Source organism: Podarcis vaucheri, assembly GCF_965113315.1.
Source record: "Podarcis vaucheri genome assembly, chromosome: 8".
In the NCBI taxonomy this organism is placed as follows: domain Eukaryota; kingdom Metazoa; phylum Chordata; class Lepidosauria; order Squamata; family Lacertidae; genus Podarcis; species Podarcis vaucheri.
Genome location: NC_138766.1, coordinates 38,900,753 through 38,917,683, shown reverse-complemented (window position 1 = coordinate 38,917,683; position 16,931 = coordinate 38,900,753). Strand labels below are relative to the sequence as shown.

At 42.6% G+C, this 16,931-nt stretch overlaps 1 long non-coding RNA gene across 1 annotated transcript; it reads left to right on the top strand.

The window, feature by feature from the left end:
- Window positions 1–6,860: 6,860 nt before the first annotated feature.
- LOC309539820 lies at window positions 6,861–10,934 on the top strand. The gene is made up of 3 exons (XR_014222985.1): window positions 6,861–7,143; window positions 7,645–7,932; window positions 10,596–10,934. It is a non-coding gene; the product is annotated as an uncharacterized lncRNA (long non-coding RNA).
- Window positions 10,935–16,931: the final 5,997 nt, after the last annotated feature.

Below are 16,931 nucleotides of genomic sequence, written 5' to 3'. Positions count from 1 at the left end.
TAAGATTTCTTTGCTACCATCTCCGCTGCAAAGTAAGTCCTAAATCTGTTTCTCACCCATGTCCGTGAAAAGGTTTAACTTTGTCAGATAAAGATCTGCTCATGACAATGGAGAATGTCATTGGCTCCCCCAGTCACAGATCAATATAGTCCTAAACCAGAACATGAAATAAGATCTAAAGTGTGTCCTGTTGCATGTGTTGGACTGTATGTCATTTGACACATATCCATGGTTGTTATAGCAGCCATAAAATCCCAAGCCAACCCATTTATGTTACAGGCTCCCAAAGACCATATGTTTTGGGGTCCTCAACACCACTGCCAGCCCAGACAGGCAGAATGTTAGGCAGCGGTATAGATAATGCAATAACAGAAACTCAATCCTGTCTTGAGTCCCCAGGAACAGCTACAGACCCCTTACAAGTGGCTGATCAGGTGTCTTGCCAGGAAGATGGAATCTGTAAAGACCCATCTTTACAGATACTGCACCCATCCCCAAATTGCTTGATGTTGTGTGTCTGATACCTGGTGGATACACAGGGGAGATATTTACATCTCACTCTTCATTCCATGAAGTTTTAATGCTAGAAACACAGTCAGCATGCTCATCCTAAATCAGATCAAGGATTGTTAACACCTTTCCCTTACACAACATGGTGCTTGCAAGCAGCACTTTCAGACCCAAGGGAGCTGTGGTTAAGCCAGCAGATTTACTAAGGTTGAGTAACAGTGGAGATGGCACAAAGATGTCTGACTTGCCTCCACTGCCATAGCAACTTCTGTCCTTTGTGGTGGTCTTTCCTGACTCCCTGTTCATTTCTCACCCTTAAACTCCATTATCTTAACATCCCTTAACACGAAAACATGCCTGATACTGCTAGTGAAACACACCCATATTATTAACAAGCCTACAACAGAGGACAGACAGGAGCAAAATGAGAAGTAACTCCCAATCTACTTATTTCAATGATTCTTCAGTAGCTGATAGCCCTTTAGTGATTGAAAGCCCTTACACCATACTTCAATGCTTGTTCATGCAATGCATTTGAAAAAATGATGCATAACTTTTCCTAAAGGTAAATTAACAGCAGAATTTCACTAGAGTAAAGTAGGCTCCAAGCTTTGTACATTTTTCTTGCAAAGTAGGGGTGCATAGCTTGGCATAGTGTAGAATTATTTAATATCTGCAAAGATTAAAAAAAACACACCTAAACTCTGCCCCTGGTTGTTCTGGCTGTGTGTTTTGTAAGTAATTCTGTTAGATAAAGAATATTTTCTGGAGCCTATTCCATAAGTAGGTTCCCACACAAATATAAGATTTTGCTTGTGGATCCATTTTTGAACATTCACACAAACCATTCTGGCGCATTGTTTCTGCATATAAATTTTCATGAGATGACTTCACACATTATCCCATGAATGCCATTTTTTTTTTCCTGAGAGAGGCACAAAAAGTTAGTTAGAGAGCTGTGTAAGGCTTCTGAATTTACACGTGCCCCCATTTGTGCTTTGAAAACACAGGTAGCAAAGCACCCCCAAAACAGCCACTGAAAATCGTAATGCCTTTTCTGTTATAGAAATCAGCAGTGGGACCACAGTACAGGAGCAGGTGGTTTAAACCACGAACCTGTGGCCCTCTAGATATTGCTGGTCTATAACTTCCATCATCTCTGATCATTGGCCATGCTGGCTGGGGCTGGTGGGAATTTGTCTTGTTGAAAATTCCACTCCCAGGTGACTGTTTGCCTCAACTAGGAAAAGTTGCATGCATATCAGGGCAAATCTGGAGAAAGGGCAGCTTTCGGTAGGACAAATTTAAGCAGGAAAGGGTTAAGCTCACCTGTGTCACAATCCGAATTTAGAAGCCAAGGTTTACCCTTGGCTTCAGATTGTGGTTAAGGAGGAAAGGGCTTGATCATAATAATAATAATAATAATAATAATAATAATAATAATAATAATAATAATAATAATAATAATTTATTATTTATACCCCGCCCATCCGCTGGGTTTCCCCAGCCACTCTGGGCTGCTTCCAACAAAATATTAAAATACAATAGTCCATCAAACATTAAAAGCTTCCCTAAACAGGGCTGCCTTCAGATGTCTTCTAAAAGTCTGGTAGTTGTTTTTCTCTTTGACATCTGGTGGGAGGGTGTTCCACAGGGTGGGTGCTACTACTGAGAAGGCCCTTTGCCTGGTTCCCTGTAACTTGGCTTCTCGCAGCGAGGGAACCGCCAGAAGGCCCTCGGTGCTGGACCTCAGTGTCCGGGCAGAACAATGGGGGTGGAGACGTTCCTTCAGGTATACAGCTATGATCATGGCTTAGATGTTGTGCTTCACTAAAAACTGGGGAGAAAAAGTAGTTGTGAGTGCATTCCAAGGTTACATGCAGATGGCTCTTACCTCTTGTTAGTGGCAAGAAAGAAAGACTATAATGCACAAGCCCAGAAAACAGCTGGTACTTTTTCATATTCTTATAGTCCTCTGAGGCTTTGACATTAGTTCTTACTTAGAATACAAGAAGACAGACCTGTACTTTTTAAATATTGCATTTTGAAGTAAAGCTGAGTGCTATCACATCAGGTGTTTCCCTTAATCTTTATTTCTGTTCTGTTCAATGCAGATGTCACTTAGAATGTAAAAGTGAGCTGTCAGGGCCTTCTTTGCTCCATGCTATGAGTACTGTGACAATTAATGCATGTGAAAGCCAGGCATCCACTATCCATTACATATTTTGAATGGGTATTCTGTGGGAGCACCTCTGAGAGGTTTGCTTTTCAGGTATTGCTGTCGTGACTTGGATGGATGGAGACAACCCGATTTTAAATGGATCAGCTGTCTTTTTTCTTTATAAATGGATCAGTTAGTAAATGAAAATATATGTTGCTGTAAATCAGGAATGGTGCTATTTTGGGCCTGGTTAGTGCTGAAAAAGCTTTCTCGCCAAGTATCTCCTGCTTGTTCAAAGATGTGCACCAGCAAATGTGTCTGTAGATGTTAATGAAATGCACAGTTTCTGAAACCATGGTAGACAAATATAGATACAGGTGTGACCATGTTTAGGAACAGCATGTAATTATAATGACCAGATTTTAATTGTTTGGGAAATCATCTTGCCAGAATCAAAAGATGAGCACAGATTCTTTGGACTTTTACCAATATGTAACAGAGCTTTTTTTTTTACCCTACAGTTCTGTATATAAGATCTTTCTGGCCATTAACAACTTCCATTTGGAGTAGAACCAACGCCTTTATGGAATTGCTCGCAAATAAATGGATTGTGGACCGCTACCCATACTTAACTGCTTAATGGCAAAACTGATTTCGCTGGTGAATGCTTGCAGCCTTAATATGCTTGTATATTTCTTTTGTAACTTGCAATTACAAAATTGTAATGTGTCCTAAAAAGTTGTTTAGGAATAGCTAATGTGGTGCCCTCTAGATATTGCTGGAGTGCAACACTCATCATTGCCAGCCAGCAGTGTCATGGATAGTGGGACTTGTAGTCCAATAGTACTCTGAGGGTGCCATGTTGCTTACTCTGTTTGGTGTTTTTTTTATCAAAATGAATGTGTGTGTGTTTAAAAACAACAACCAGAGCAACGGAAGCCAAGATCCTTCGCTTTTAAAAAGACCGTGTACATTATTTAAAGTCCTATTTTCAAGCCAGCATTCTTCAGTTTTCTCTACTGATTTCAGGTTAGCCAAGCCCATGTTGTATCTGGAAAGCATATTCAGCTAGTGCCAGAACATGCCACAGAGGTCTTTTAAATTTCCTCCCCCACCTCCACTGGTAAATACCTGTGTTCTGTAGGGGATTGAGCTATTTAGGTATTTTGTTTCACTTCAATTACCGGGTGATTATGCATTTTAGGCCCAAGGGATTATAGAAGAAGAAACAAAACTTTTGAAGTTATTACGTAAAATAAGATTGTGCTTTGCTGCCATAGGCTTAATTCTTCTTCTTCTTTCCGTAATAGCCTTAGAAATCATTGTTTGTTTTGCTTCAGGCCTGCAAACATGATTACGGGATATTTAGTTGTAGGTGAAGAGGTTGCCTGGGACAAATAACAGCTCTAAAGTGGGATCTGACCTAATACAAATGGCGGGAAAGTTCCCTTGGAAATGCTAGGTGTAGAGAGGGGTCTCAACGCTAGATGACCCTGCTGTCTTTGAGGCATTTCATGGCATCACTGATGAGTTTTGTATGGTTCTGGTATTAAAATCACTTTTTTTTAAGCAGCAAGGAAGACTGTGACTGGACAATCCTTCATCCCTGTGTTTGATCAATTGCATTAAGGCAAACATTCTGAGAATACCACATGGTGAAGTATGGAAATGGCAAGGTAGGTGAAGTATGATTTCTCCCAAGACCTTGGTTGTATTTTGGTTTTATTTAGCGGCACTGCACAAAGGGCTGTGCGACAGAGTTTAGAAATTCAATATTTATCCATTGAACTGGAGATCACTACTGAGGGAATGTCTCTGCAATGTGTGCGCTATGTATGTGTATATGTATATTTTTTACTCTAAAGCAATTTAGGAAAGGTGGGCATTTTATTAACATCGGCTGCCATAAGTAAGCGACCTACATAACCTTTCCAAGCCACTCATAAAGAAAGGAAACTGTAAGTGCCTCAGGGCCTGCATACATATTGTAAGCCTCTCTTTATTCTGTTAAAACATTCAACATTTATTGTGTCTCTCTCCTTTCAAGAGCAGCGCAAGCTACCTTTTGTCTTCAATGCATCTTTCAGTGTTTACATTTTGCCAACAATAGGAACAAGAAGGATCTTGGTTTGCCCCCTTTTGTTAGTCAAATAGCTTGAATTCAATGTAGTTATTTTGTTGCGGAGGATGGTATGCTTCAGAATTGTTCACATACCCCTCTGAAGGGGCCTAGTGCTTTATAAAAGTTCTAGTTCATTATATATATATATATTAATATTTACCCATGTGAGCTCGTGGACCCAAAAAAGTGCTTTCATCAGGCACTGTGCCCTGAAACACACATTTTGCGGCACAGCATGAGATTGCAGATCTCCAAAAAACACTTTTTTCAGGGCGAGACCTTGGCTCGAAATTGCTCTAGAGCAAGGTGCTCCAAATGGCCACTGTACTCTCACAGTGGGGAAACAGGATGTTCTGATTTTCCAGGGCAGTTGGTGGGTATGTATTATGTTTTACACTGTTGAGTGCAGTTATACTATTGAAACCCAATAAGCTATGATTTACAATGCAGACGCCAGACTTGTGAACACATGCATCTTTCATTTTTTCTTCTCTGAAGTGACTCCTTCCTTTCCCAGTGTTAACCATGGTTTCATGTTACATGTGCATTACTGCAAACCATGGTTCATGTGAAAAGCAGTGACTCGTCTGTGACTAAGGTACCATTTCCCATATGTGCCTGCTAAACCACTGAGGCCTTTGTTCCTGTTCATAGTGCCCTCAAACCTGAGAATAGAGAAGTGACCAGGAACAGCCACCCAGGCTATGGAATTTTCCATGATGTGCTTGGTATCCACTCTTCATTCAGCATCAAGTTACAACAATTGATTTGATCAATCATTTGAGAACAAAGGGAGGTATATAAAGTGTTTTATGTTGCCCTTTTCTGCTGTTTTATAAGAAATTTTAGTTGTTTGATTATTGTGCTTTTGTTTTAATTTTTAAAGTATTTTTGTTAGCTGCCATGCAAATCTGTGGTAGTATACGTATTTGAAATAAGAATTAATATTATTTGTTACATTTCTTTACTGTCCTTCACCCGAAGATCACAGGGGAGGTTCACAACATAAAAATATGAAATGAAAGCACAGATTGCATAATAAAACAAAACCGAAAGTAAAACAAACCACGCAAATAAAAGTCAGTAAGTGATGTCCTGTGCAAATTTACAGGTATGATTTTGTCTGCAGAGAAAATTCCTCTTATGCTTCCCATTTCGTCTCTCTACCCACTCACATATAGACTAAATCCACACTTGCATTATACACACACACTCCCCCATATGAACCTGCCCTGGGTTTAAAAATCTTTGGGAGAGATCCTTTATTTGGTCCTGCCACCCTCACAGGCATGCTTGGTAGGGACATGCGAGAGGGCCTTAGTGGCGGCTGCCCCCCCCGGATTTGGAGCCCCTTTCCTAGAGAAGCTCCCTCCATCTTGTCCTTCTTGTTTCAACAGGCTTTTTTTTTGGCTGGGCGGACTGACTGCAGTGCTGTTTTTATTGCAATTGTTTGTATTTTTACATATGTGCATAATTTTCTTTCTATCAGTGTTTAATTGATTTCCTCCCCTCCTGAATGAGTCAAACGATATTAAACGGTGAAGAAACTTGGTCATGACATAAACCCATAGGAAACCCCTTGTATTCCCAGTCTAGAAATCGCACAAACGCTTAGACAGCGCACATACATGCGCCCTTGCCCACATTTTCTGCTGTCATTCCTTTCCCCCGATTGTTCTGTTAAATGTAACATTTTTCTTTAAGCCCTGGTTAGACTTAGTTTGTCACTGTGAGGTTCCAATGTATAACATCTTATTTGTTGTCATGGAAGCACAGTTACAAGCTCAATGTCACAAAAGAGCCATCCTCCAACAAAACAATGAGAATTGGCAGAGCAACTCAGCAAGTCACCATCCTTCTGTAGGTTTTGAGGGAGGAAAAAACACAGCAGCCATGCCTTTTGAAAGGGAGCAAGTGTTTAAATGTTCCAGGTGGCTTTCTTTCCTTTTAACCACTCCAGCTTTCCACTGAAGCAAAGAAATGGTGAGGCTTGAGTTCCGGGCCAGCAAAAGTGAATGCTGCTCTATCTCAAAAAGTATTGCATTTTGCATGATAATTTTTATTATTATCATTACTATTACTATTCTCACTATTCAGTATTAACTCTGGTTGCATTAGAATGTTCCTAATCGCTGGCAAAGGACTCAGTAGGGTTCACAGAAGGGGGAGAGATTTTCAGAAGTGTAAAGGAAACTTCTGTTCTACATGGTACGTGCTACTACATTTCATGGAGAGCAAAATATGGAATACACTTTTCATCTTTGGGAACCTGGAGGGTTGCCTCTTTCTGCACATACCTACCTGTGCCTTGAAATCTTCATCTGAGACCTTCTTCAAGTGCCCCCACCAAGTGAGATACAGTTGAAAGGGCCTTTTCAGTAATTGCACCCCTGCTGCAGCAGTATACCCTCCCCAGAAAGCTTTGCTTGGTGCTTACACTAATGTCCTTTCAGCACCTAGCAAATTTTGTAAAAAAAAAAATTCCAAGCTTTTACAAATCATTTTGTTAGTGTAGCTTCAAACCCCATTTTAGCCTTGCCGATTCTTATTCCATGCTAATATTATTCTAATGTTGCATTTTATATTACTGCATATTAATTGTTTTTTTTAACATTATATTGTTCGTGAACTGCCCAGAGAAAGTTTTGTGATGTGAGTGATGTAAATGAATAATGATGGGAAGGCCGTGTTCTCTCCTGCTCAGCCAAAAACTGCATGTGCAAGTTTCAAGCAACTGACAGTACCTCTTTAGGAGACCCTGAGTTTAGAAGGCAACACATGGAATGGCGTTTGAGCATAAATAGGAGAAGTTGCCTATTTATTAATTGAATCATTATTTCTATTTTCTTAGGTTTTCATACACTACCTTCCGTTATCAACTTACTCGTGTTCATTAATTTCAGTGGGCCTACTCTGAGTAAAACGGAGTTCAATACCATCCATATTTAGGATTTTAAAGGATAAGGATGAGGAATAAACTTGCCATCATAAGGGGTGAGGAAGCATCTGTGTGCCGCACTACAACTCCCATCATCCCTGACAGTTGGCCATGCTGGCTGGGGCTGAAGGGAGTTGGAATCCTCCAGCACCTGAAAGGCCATAGGTTCTCTACCTCAGCTGTTATAGAGTGAAAATCCGGGTATATTTCATTTCCCGTATGAAAAAATGAAAAGGTTTGCTGCGTTCTGCGCTGCTAGATTTAGCACTAGATTTGCAGTGGAATCCTAGGCATGCCTACTTAGAAGTAAGCCCTGAAAAGAACTGCAGCTTAACCAGGAGGGAAAATGTGCTTTACATTTAGGTAAAGTCAAATTAGGTAAAGCCAAATTAGCCTGTAACCCTAAGCATATTTAACAGGGGCGATGGAAGAATGTTTATCAACTTGAGTGGGATTCCAGCACCATTCTATGTGTTTACTCCGTCTATCCCACAGTGTTCAGTAAGACTTACTCCCTAGTAAGTGTATTTTAAAATTCAGCCTTAGGCTCAAGCCATGGAACTATATGCCATTCAAAATGTAAGCACTTTGTTTATTATAAAGGTAAAGGGACCCCTGACCATTAGGTCCAGTCGTGGACGACTCTGGGGTTGCAGCACTCATCTCGCTTTATTGGCCAAGGGAGCCGGCGTACAGCTTCCGGGTCATGTGGCCAGCATGACTAAGCCACTTCTGGCAAACCAAAGCAGCGTACGGAAACGCCGTTTACCTTCCTGCCACAGCGGTACCTATTTATCTACTTGCACTTGGCGTGCTTTCGAACTGCTAGGTTGGCAGGAGCAGGGACCAAGGAACAGGAGCTCATCCCGTTGTGGGGATTCGAACTGCCGACCTTCTGATTGGCAAGTCCTAGGCTTAGTGGTTTAACCCAGTGTTTCCCAACCGGTGTTCCGCGGCACACTAGTGTGCCGTGAGACACCGGCTGGTGTGCCGTGGGAGGGAGGCGGGCGAGTCGGGCGGCGAGAGGCGGGGCGGCGAGGATCCGCGGCGAGCCGGGGGCGGCTTCGCGGTGGTGGTGCCGAGCGGCGGGGCAGCGCGCGCAAAAGGGAGGAGCGCGAGACAGCGGAGGAGGAGGAGGCCGGCATGTCCGGGCAGCAACAGCAGCAGCAGCAACTCCCGGCGACGGCTCCTCCTCCGCCGTCTATCGCCGCCACCACCACAACAGCCGCCGCCGCCTCAGCTGCCGCCGTCCCTCAGTCCCTCGCTCTGCTGCCTCCTCCCACCCCGGCAAGGGGAAGGGAAAAAACGTTCACTTTTGTGCGTCCCTCCCGGCGTGACGCTGCGTGCTGACGTCACGGGGCGGGGCTTTAATGGTGGTGTGCCGCGAGATTTTTTCCCGGTAAACAGGTGTGCCGTTGCCCAAAAACGTTTGGGAAACACTGGTTTAACCCACAGCACCACCCATGTCCCTTGTTTATTATAGTGGTCAGCTATTAATAATCCAAGCAGAGAGAGAAATGTCCAGACTGAACAAATGTTATCCACTATTGTGACGGAAAGGAACACGCACTCAGACATTGCAGTTGCATGTATTTATTCCTGGTCAAAATATGATGATTATTTTTTGCAAATGCATACATAAAGAGTAACCCCAAAGGGTGTAAAGTTTCACCCCACATCTTTCTCATTATCTACTAGCTTCCCAAGGTGATATGTTGTGTTTGTTCCATAAGACCGTAGAATACATAAGGGTACCAAATGGATTCGTAGGCAGTCTAGGCTTTGGAACATATCCTACATCTTAGAGGGGTAAGGTAGTGCCAGCTTTTATTGCATTCGTAACAGCCTTTGGGGAATGTGAGGCCATCAGAATAAGCATAGTCCTTTTAGGGGTTAAAGATCCTTAAGCTTTAAAGAGAATATATAAAAGAAAATTTCTTTCTGAAATAATTTATGGAAATGCTGTGCTCCCTTTGAAGGTTCCATGTCACTGCATAGCACTACGCAATGTTCTCTTTCTTCACCTGTCAGGCAAGGACCACCTCGAAGAGTCTCACTACTGATTACTAGTTAATTGTCATTAATAAGTGACAACTGACATTATGGGGGCTTAATGCAGAGAGAAGTGAAAAGAGCCACAGATATTCTAATGAGCCTGACTCCTACGTGCCCTCTATTGTTGTCGAAAATGAGGAGCTGTCGTCATTGTTCAAGAGATGGGCTTCAATTGCTCTGGAAAAAAAACCTCTTTTAATTTCTTTATGCATAGATAATTCGTGGTGTGCACTCTCTCTTTCTCTCTCCCCCTCTCTCATTTTGTCTCATATACATACACTGAGTTTTAAAACACAGACACGCACTCAAATACACTTTGCTACACCTATTTCTAGGAATACAATTATAATAACTTTTACTAATTATCTGAATCTGGTACAAAGCCAATGCATTGCTATGAAAAAACACTTGCAATATGTTTGTGTGAGTCCACATTTGTGTGTGTAGGTGGATAGATAGAATAAACTGATTTAACTTGGAACATCAGTATTTTAAAAAATTATAATCAAGACAGAAATCAGGAGGGGGTGGGGAAACTGGACTAAGACAAGAACTACTGAACACAAATGGAAAGCCAGAACAAAAATGATTAAGGGTGGCTTAGGATTGAAAAATGTAGAAAGGTGCTCAAACGATTAAGTTAGGATAAGCTTAAGCTTATTTGTACAGAATTTATGTTGCCTGGTTTTCTTATTATTGTTTTATTCCATTTACAATACTATGTGGTCTAACTCTGGGACCTTCGGGTGAAATATGCTAAATAAATAAAGATCCTCTTTCATACGTTTCCTTCATTTTCATTTAAATAGCATGAACATTGCTCCTTGGCTGCAAAGAGATCATCTTGGCTGTGAAGACCTGCTCCCTGTCCCTCAGGCCTTTTTCTACCTGGGAGGGCAGGGCTATGACTGACTCCAGCTACAGAAGCTGAGGCTGCTGAACAGACTCTTTGGCTGGGGTGTTGCCTGCAGGGGGTTGTTGCTGTTAGCTTTTTGTATCTTTGTTTTAAATCTTATTGCGATTTGTGCAGAAATTCTTCAGTTTTTGTGTGTATTTTTTAATGTTCTATTTATTGTTTATAACTACTTCTGTTATGTTGTAGTTATGTAATTTTTTCCAAACCACCTTGAGCATGGTTTGAACTCTGGAAAGGCAGCATACAAATAAAATTATGTATGTATGCATTTATGTATGTGCGGTTGTCAAAGTTTCTGGAAGCAAGCACGTAAATTAGGTTCCCCTTGAAACCAGAGAGAGCCTGATGAATTATCGGCAGTTTGGAAATGCTGTGCCTCTTATAGGAATCTTTTAATGGACTCGAGTGGCGGTCAGAAATTTTAGGGATCCAATGTCAGGACTGGCTGCCACTTGTTTAATAGCCATGTTTCACTGCATCCCGAATTCAGCCAGTGCTTGCTGTATAATCTGCATGGTAGGAAACTGATTCAGGAAGCCTGTTTGCAGGGCTGATTCCCACTGTATGAGAGTTCTGGTGCTCAGATTGCTTTGCAAAAGCTTCACGTGTGCAATCACTACAAGCTGGAGCTGTTATCATTTAAATCAAGTGTGAGGAACCTGCGGCCCTCCAGGTGTTGCTGAACCGAAACTTGCATAACCCCTGTCCATCAACCAGGCTAGCTGAGGCCGATGGGAGCTGAAGTTCATCAATTTCTAGTGACAAATGTTCTCCATCCTTGATTTGAATGGACACACACCTGTTACACTATATGTAAGTGTAAGCCACTTGCATATGTTCCTTTAAAAAATACAGAGTGAGAAGACGTGGAGTGCAGTTTGGAACTAGTGATCAGGCAAAAAGGATGCCTGATTGACTTCTTTCTAAGACATCCTGAACTCCTAGGAGCAGGTTGGTTATGAGGTTTTCTTGTAAGTTTCAAAGGAGTTGTGGAGTTCCCCAAAATTATATGTTCATAGCCTGGCTATGTTCTTTTGTGTTATGAAGGGCCGAAAGCTTCATTTTCCTTTGTGGAGCTGTTGGCAGCCATCTTTAGAAGGCTGTTTTGGAACTGCGGTGAGTGAAGCAAAGAGAACTTTTCCTCTTTGTTTCCTGCAAGTCCAAGCTGCAAAAGAGAACTTTTGGAATTGAAAGTGAAGCCAGTACAAGAGATTGCTTCTGCATTGTTGTCGCGGAATCTAATGGCAGGACAGTAATCTAATGTTTGATGGTTTCACTAGACGCTAGACATAGGCATATGTGATTAGAACAGGATATTATTTGTTACACGTGTTGCATGCTATTCGCTTTTGAATAAGTTTGTTGTTGTGACCCCCCCCCCGACACTCTGAATTAAAAACCTTGATTGAAATGCAGAGTAAATTAAGGGTTACAGAAAACCAGGCTGATCGCTGAATAATTTCAAGGATTTTTCAGAACAAAGATGGCAAAAGGATACTTGTCAAGCTTGGTGTCTTTGATTTCATGTTTGTTTATTTAAAACATTGGGGTACTGTCTTTTATCTGTGATTTGAAGGTGCTTAGCAAAGCTGAAGCTTAGTGGCCGAGCAGCTGATTTGCATGTAAAAGGTCCTAAGTTCACCCCCCACCTTCCCCAAATCTCCAGGTGTAACTGGGAAAGACTCCTCTCTGAAACTCTGGAAAGCTGTTGGCGGTCAGTGGAGACAATACTGAGCTAGATGGTCTGATTCAGTGGCCTTGCTTGCATGACACTTCATCATTGGTTGCAGCTTGTGGTGTGTTTGGAGAGAACCTAAGACAAATCGTGGCTTAGCTCTTGGCAGCAGGAGCAAGGGCCGTGTGGCCATGATTGTAGCCCTTTGCACCAGTAAGTTGCTCACTCTCCTTCACAACATAGCAAGAGCCTGCTGGATCAGGTCAAACACCCCTCTGCTCCAATGCCCTGTTCTCACAGTGGCCAAGCAGGTGCCTATGGAACGCCCAGGAGCAGGACGTGGGCACAACAGCCCTCTCCCTACATGTGATTCATGGTATTCTACTAAGGTGAATTATGGTTTAAAGGGCCATGGGAACCAAGCTAGGGCAAGGCAACTTCCTATATTCCTAGCAGCATATAGCAAGGTAGGACTGATCTGCATATGGTGGCAGAAGTTGGCATCCTGATTGGTATGGTGACAATCTAGTGAGCTGCTGGTGTATTTTTATTATGTCAACCTCCCCTTTTCTGTCTGTCTTTGCTACAGCGACTCGACTGGATGGAAGTCAGGTGAGCAATGCTGCCCCACCACTCAGTATGCAACTGCAAACAACAGAAGCGAAACAAGCAGCAGATAAAAGCATAATTAATGCGAAGTCTAAATCCCTGGTTAATCTTTCACAGTGTTTTTCATATAGATGCTATGCATGCTTTTGTCATTGGGTTTTCCTATAGCATATTGTCAAAGAATAGGTGTAAAAGTGATATTAGCAGATGTTTCAAGTGATGCAGAAAAAAGTTCTTTTCCCTTGAACTTATATTTGCATTTTGTGGTGTTTTCACCACTCAGACAGGTCTCAAAGTGTCGTTTGCATACCAGTGAAACATGCACAGCCTTGCTGTTTACTTAGTGTGGAGTTATGCAGCTATGCCGCACCCCATAGTCGCCTTTGACTGGACTTAACTGTCCAGGGGTCCTTTACCTTCTGTTTTACCTTGCTAAAGTAAACTAGAAATGCCAAAACTAAGTACAGTGGTACCTTGGTTTTCAAACTTAATAATAATAATAATTTATTATTTATACCCTGCCCATCCGGCTGGGCTTCCCCAGCTACTCTGGGCGGCTTCCCAAAAAATATTAAAATACTGTAATACATCAAACATTAAAAGCTTCCCTAAACAGGGCTGCCTTCAGATGTCTTCTAAAAGTCTGGTAGTTGTTGTTCTCTTTGACATCTGGTGGGAGGGCGTTCCACAGGGAGGGCGCCACTACCGAGAAGGCCCTCTGCCTGGTTCCCTGTAACTTGGCCTCTCACAGTAAGGGAACCGCCAGAAGGTTCTGGGAGTCCGTTCAACTCCTGAAACCATTCAAAAACCAAGGTGCAGCTTCTGATTGGCTGCAGGAGCTTCCTGCACTCAAGCAGAAGCCGTGTCAGACGTTCGGCTTCCAAAAAACATTTGAAAACTGGAGCACTTTCTTCTGGGTATGTGGCATTTGGGAGCTGATTTGTTAGACAAATAAGCTGTTTGAGAATCAAGGTACCAATGTATGTTAATCTGACTGATACCATCCATAATTAAAGTATGAGAGAGTGCAAGAACATTAAGTAGAAGCACCATGCTTGGTTGTGGTGGGAACATGTCAAGATAAGTGGTGTTTGCACTGCATATTTCTTTATTGGAAGACCACACTGAGTGCTTTATGTCAGAAGGACTTCAGCAGAACTAATCCCTGCTGACTTGGATTGCCCTCTATCTCTTATCTGAAAGGATTCTAAAGCACAGAGTTGTACACAACATAATAGATGCCTATGATTTATATTTGAACAAAATGGCGTCAGTATTCCTTATTCCAAGCACAGTGGCACCAAATTATTTCTCTTTTTGGAACACTCATCTGTAGAACATGATTAGATGGGTCAGCCCTTTGTCAACATAATCCACCTTCAGGGAATCGGATTGCAGCAGGGATCCCAGCATGCATTGCTTATCATAAAGTGGGCAAGTGTGAGGAAAGGGAAACCTAATGATAAACCACAACTTTGAACTGATTCAGCTGCAACTGAGTGGGTGACTCTTTGAAATGCAGCCACACTAAAGAATTTCTACATGGCAAGTTCTTTGTGCAATTTATTAATTAATTAGGGTGTGCGTTGGCACAGTTAACTTGCAATCTGCACGCAGAGCCACTTCTACAAACACAGTGGGCACATATAAGTGCCTCCACTATATTACCTTTCTAGCAGGCCCAGGCAGTCCAACTTTTTCATACTAAGTGGGCTGCAAGAGTACTTTGACACAAAACTCCTGGGGGGTTGTCACGTGCACGGGGGAAGGGAGCCCAAAATTTGATGACCCCCATTCAGCCCTCATGTTGCCTTCCCAAAGCCGAAGTGCTGAAGGCATGAGCCTATGTCAGGATCCTAGAGACCTCCCACCAGTGGCATAGCGTGGGGGGTGCAGGGGGGGCCGGCCGCACCGGGCGCAACATCTGGGGGTTAGGGTTAGGGGCGCAAATCCATGGGTAAGGGGGCGCAAATCCACGGGTTAGGGGGCGCAAATCCACGGGTTAGGGGGCGCAAATTACTTGCCTTGCCCTGGGTGCTGACAGCCCACGCTACGCCACTGCCTCCCACCCCCTTCCCAAAGCTGGGCAGCACTAACTAGGCTTTGGGAAGAAGGCTGGAGCACTCTAGAGAGCCTTCACGCCTCCTTCCCAATGCCCAGGGCCTTGCTTACCTGACCTTGGGAAGGCAGCATGAGGGCTGGGCAAGGGAATTATCAAATGTTGCTGACGGCTGCCCAAAAAGGCCTTGAGGGCCGCTGTTGGACCACCCTGCAGTAGGCATTGGCACAGTTGCCTGAATGCCTGTATCAAGTCTAGGGCTGTAAGATAAACACACTAAAGGGGAAGCCTCGTTTGAACTTGGAGGGACTTGCTTCTTCTGAGTAAGAATTGGGCCGCATGTTTCATACATGCATGGTCATCAGATAGGGTTGCCATACGTCTGGGATTTCCCAGACGTATCTGAAATAGTGCTGTCTGCAGCAGTGTCCGGGTGGAAATTGGTAAAACGTCCAGGAAAATCCGGACGTATGGCAGCCCATGTTGGCAGTTCCGTTCCCCCCGATTTCCCATAAAAATAGATCAAAAACGGCAACCCTACATAAGAATATGAGAAGAGCCTGCCCATCTAGTCCAGCATCCTGTTCTCACAGTGGCTACCCAGATTCCTGTGGGAAAGGCACAAGAGTACTCTCCCCTGCTGTGGTTCTCAGCACCTGGTCTTCAGAAGCATTACTGTCTTCAAATGTGGAGGTGGAGCATAGCTATAACGGTCTGTAGGCATGTGTTTGTGCAATCCTCTTTTGAAGCCATCCAAGTTGGTGGCACCCCATCAGTGCCCTCCTGTGGGAGTGAGTTCCATAGTTTAAAATATGCGCTGCGTGAAGAAGTGCTTTCTTTTATCTCTTCTGAACAAATCCTGTGGCCTCCCACTACTTTAGCTCTGAAGATGCCTGAGCTACAAAAAAATAACACTGCCTGCTTTCTGAGTGTGGTCAAGATACTGGAGTTGTTACTTGATTACTTGCAGTGAGATGGGATGGCTTGGGTGTGCAGTCACAGAACAAAAAACAACAACCCACAGACAGTGTTTTTCCTTTCCCCTGATGTCACTTCTTGCAACAGTTCTGCCAGCCAGCCACACTAAGCTTTCAAGTACATCATTTGATTACTCACCACTTGATCATTTACAGCTGAGTGTCTGAAATATGACCATGAAAAATAATGTTCTCCATTTTGTCCTCATGCCGTTTGTATAAGTTAGGGCTGTCATATGTATGGATATTACCAGGATTTCAAAGGCGGAATTGACGTGGGAGGGGGGGCTTTCCAAAAGGCGGCACCTTGTCCTGGATCTTAGACAAGTCAATCCACAACTTTGGGGTTTGTCTAAAAAAAAGCTCCACAACTTTGAAAGATGAAACCTACATGGAAGTAGGTTTTCCAAAATAGTTCTTTGTTGCCTGCTTTCTTTTTTAACTTTGTTTTATGTATTATTTTCTGTTTTGTTTATTGTTTTTCTGTTTTGCACTATCTTTAGAAAAAATAACAGATGGGTTTTTTTTGTTTTTTTTGAAGTCCACATATACAAAAACAAACCCACTACTGATCTTCAGATCAATCCATGTATCTCACGTGAAGCTGCTATTGGTACCTCACATCTGAGTTACGATTTGTGTAGCTGAATTTACTCCAGTCTGAGATGGTGTTTATTTTAAAAAAAATAATCCAGCAAGAAACATAGAATAATTCATTTGTATGCAGATGTAAAACTCGGATGAAGCATGTTTTATTAGAGATCAGTTAAAATGTGTACTACAATTTATTCAATACTGGTGCTAAATATTGGATATATGGTATCCATCTGAGTAAAGGCAGTCTAATTCACCAGTTAATTATATTGTTGTACAGTAAGGGAAATGACTGTTTTATGCTGATTTCTCTAA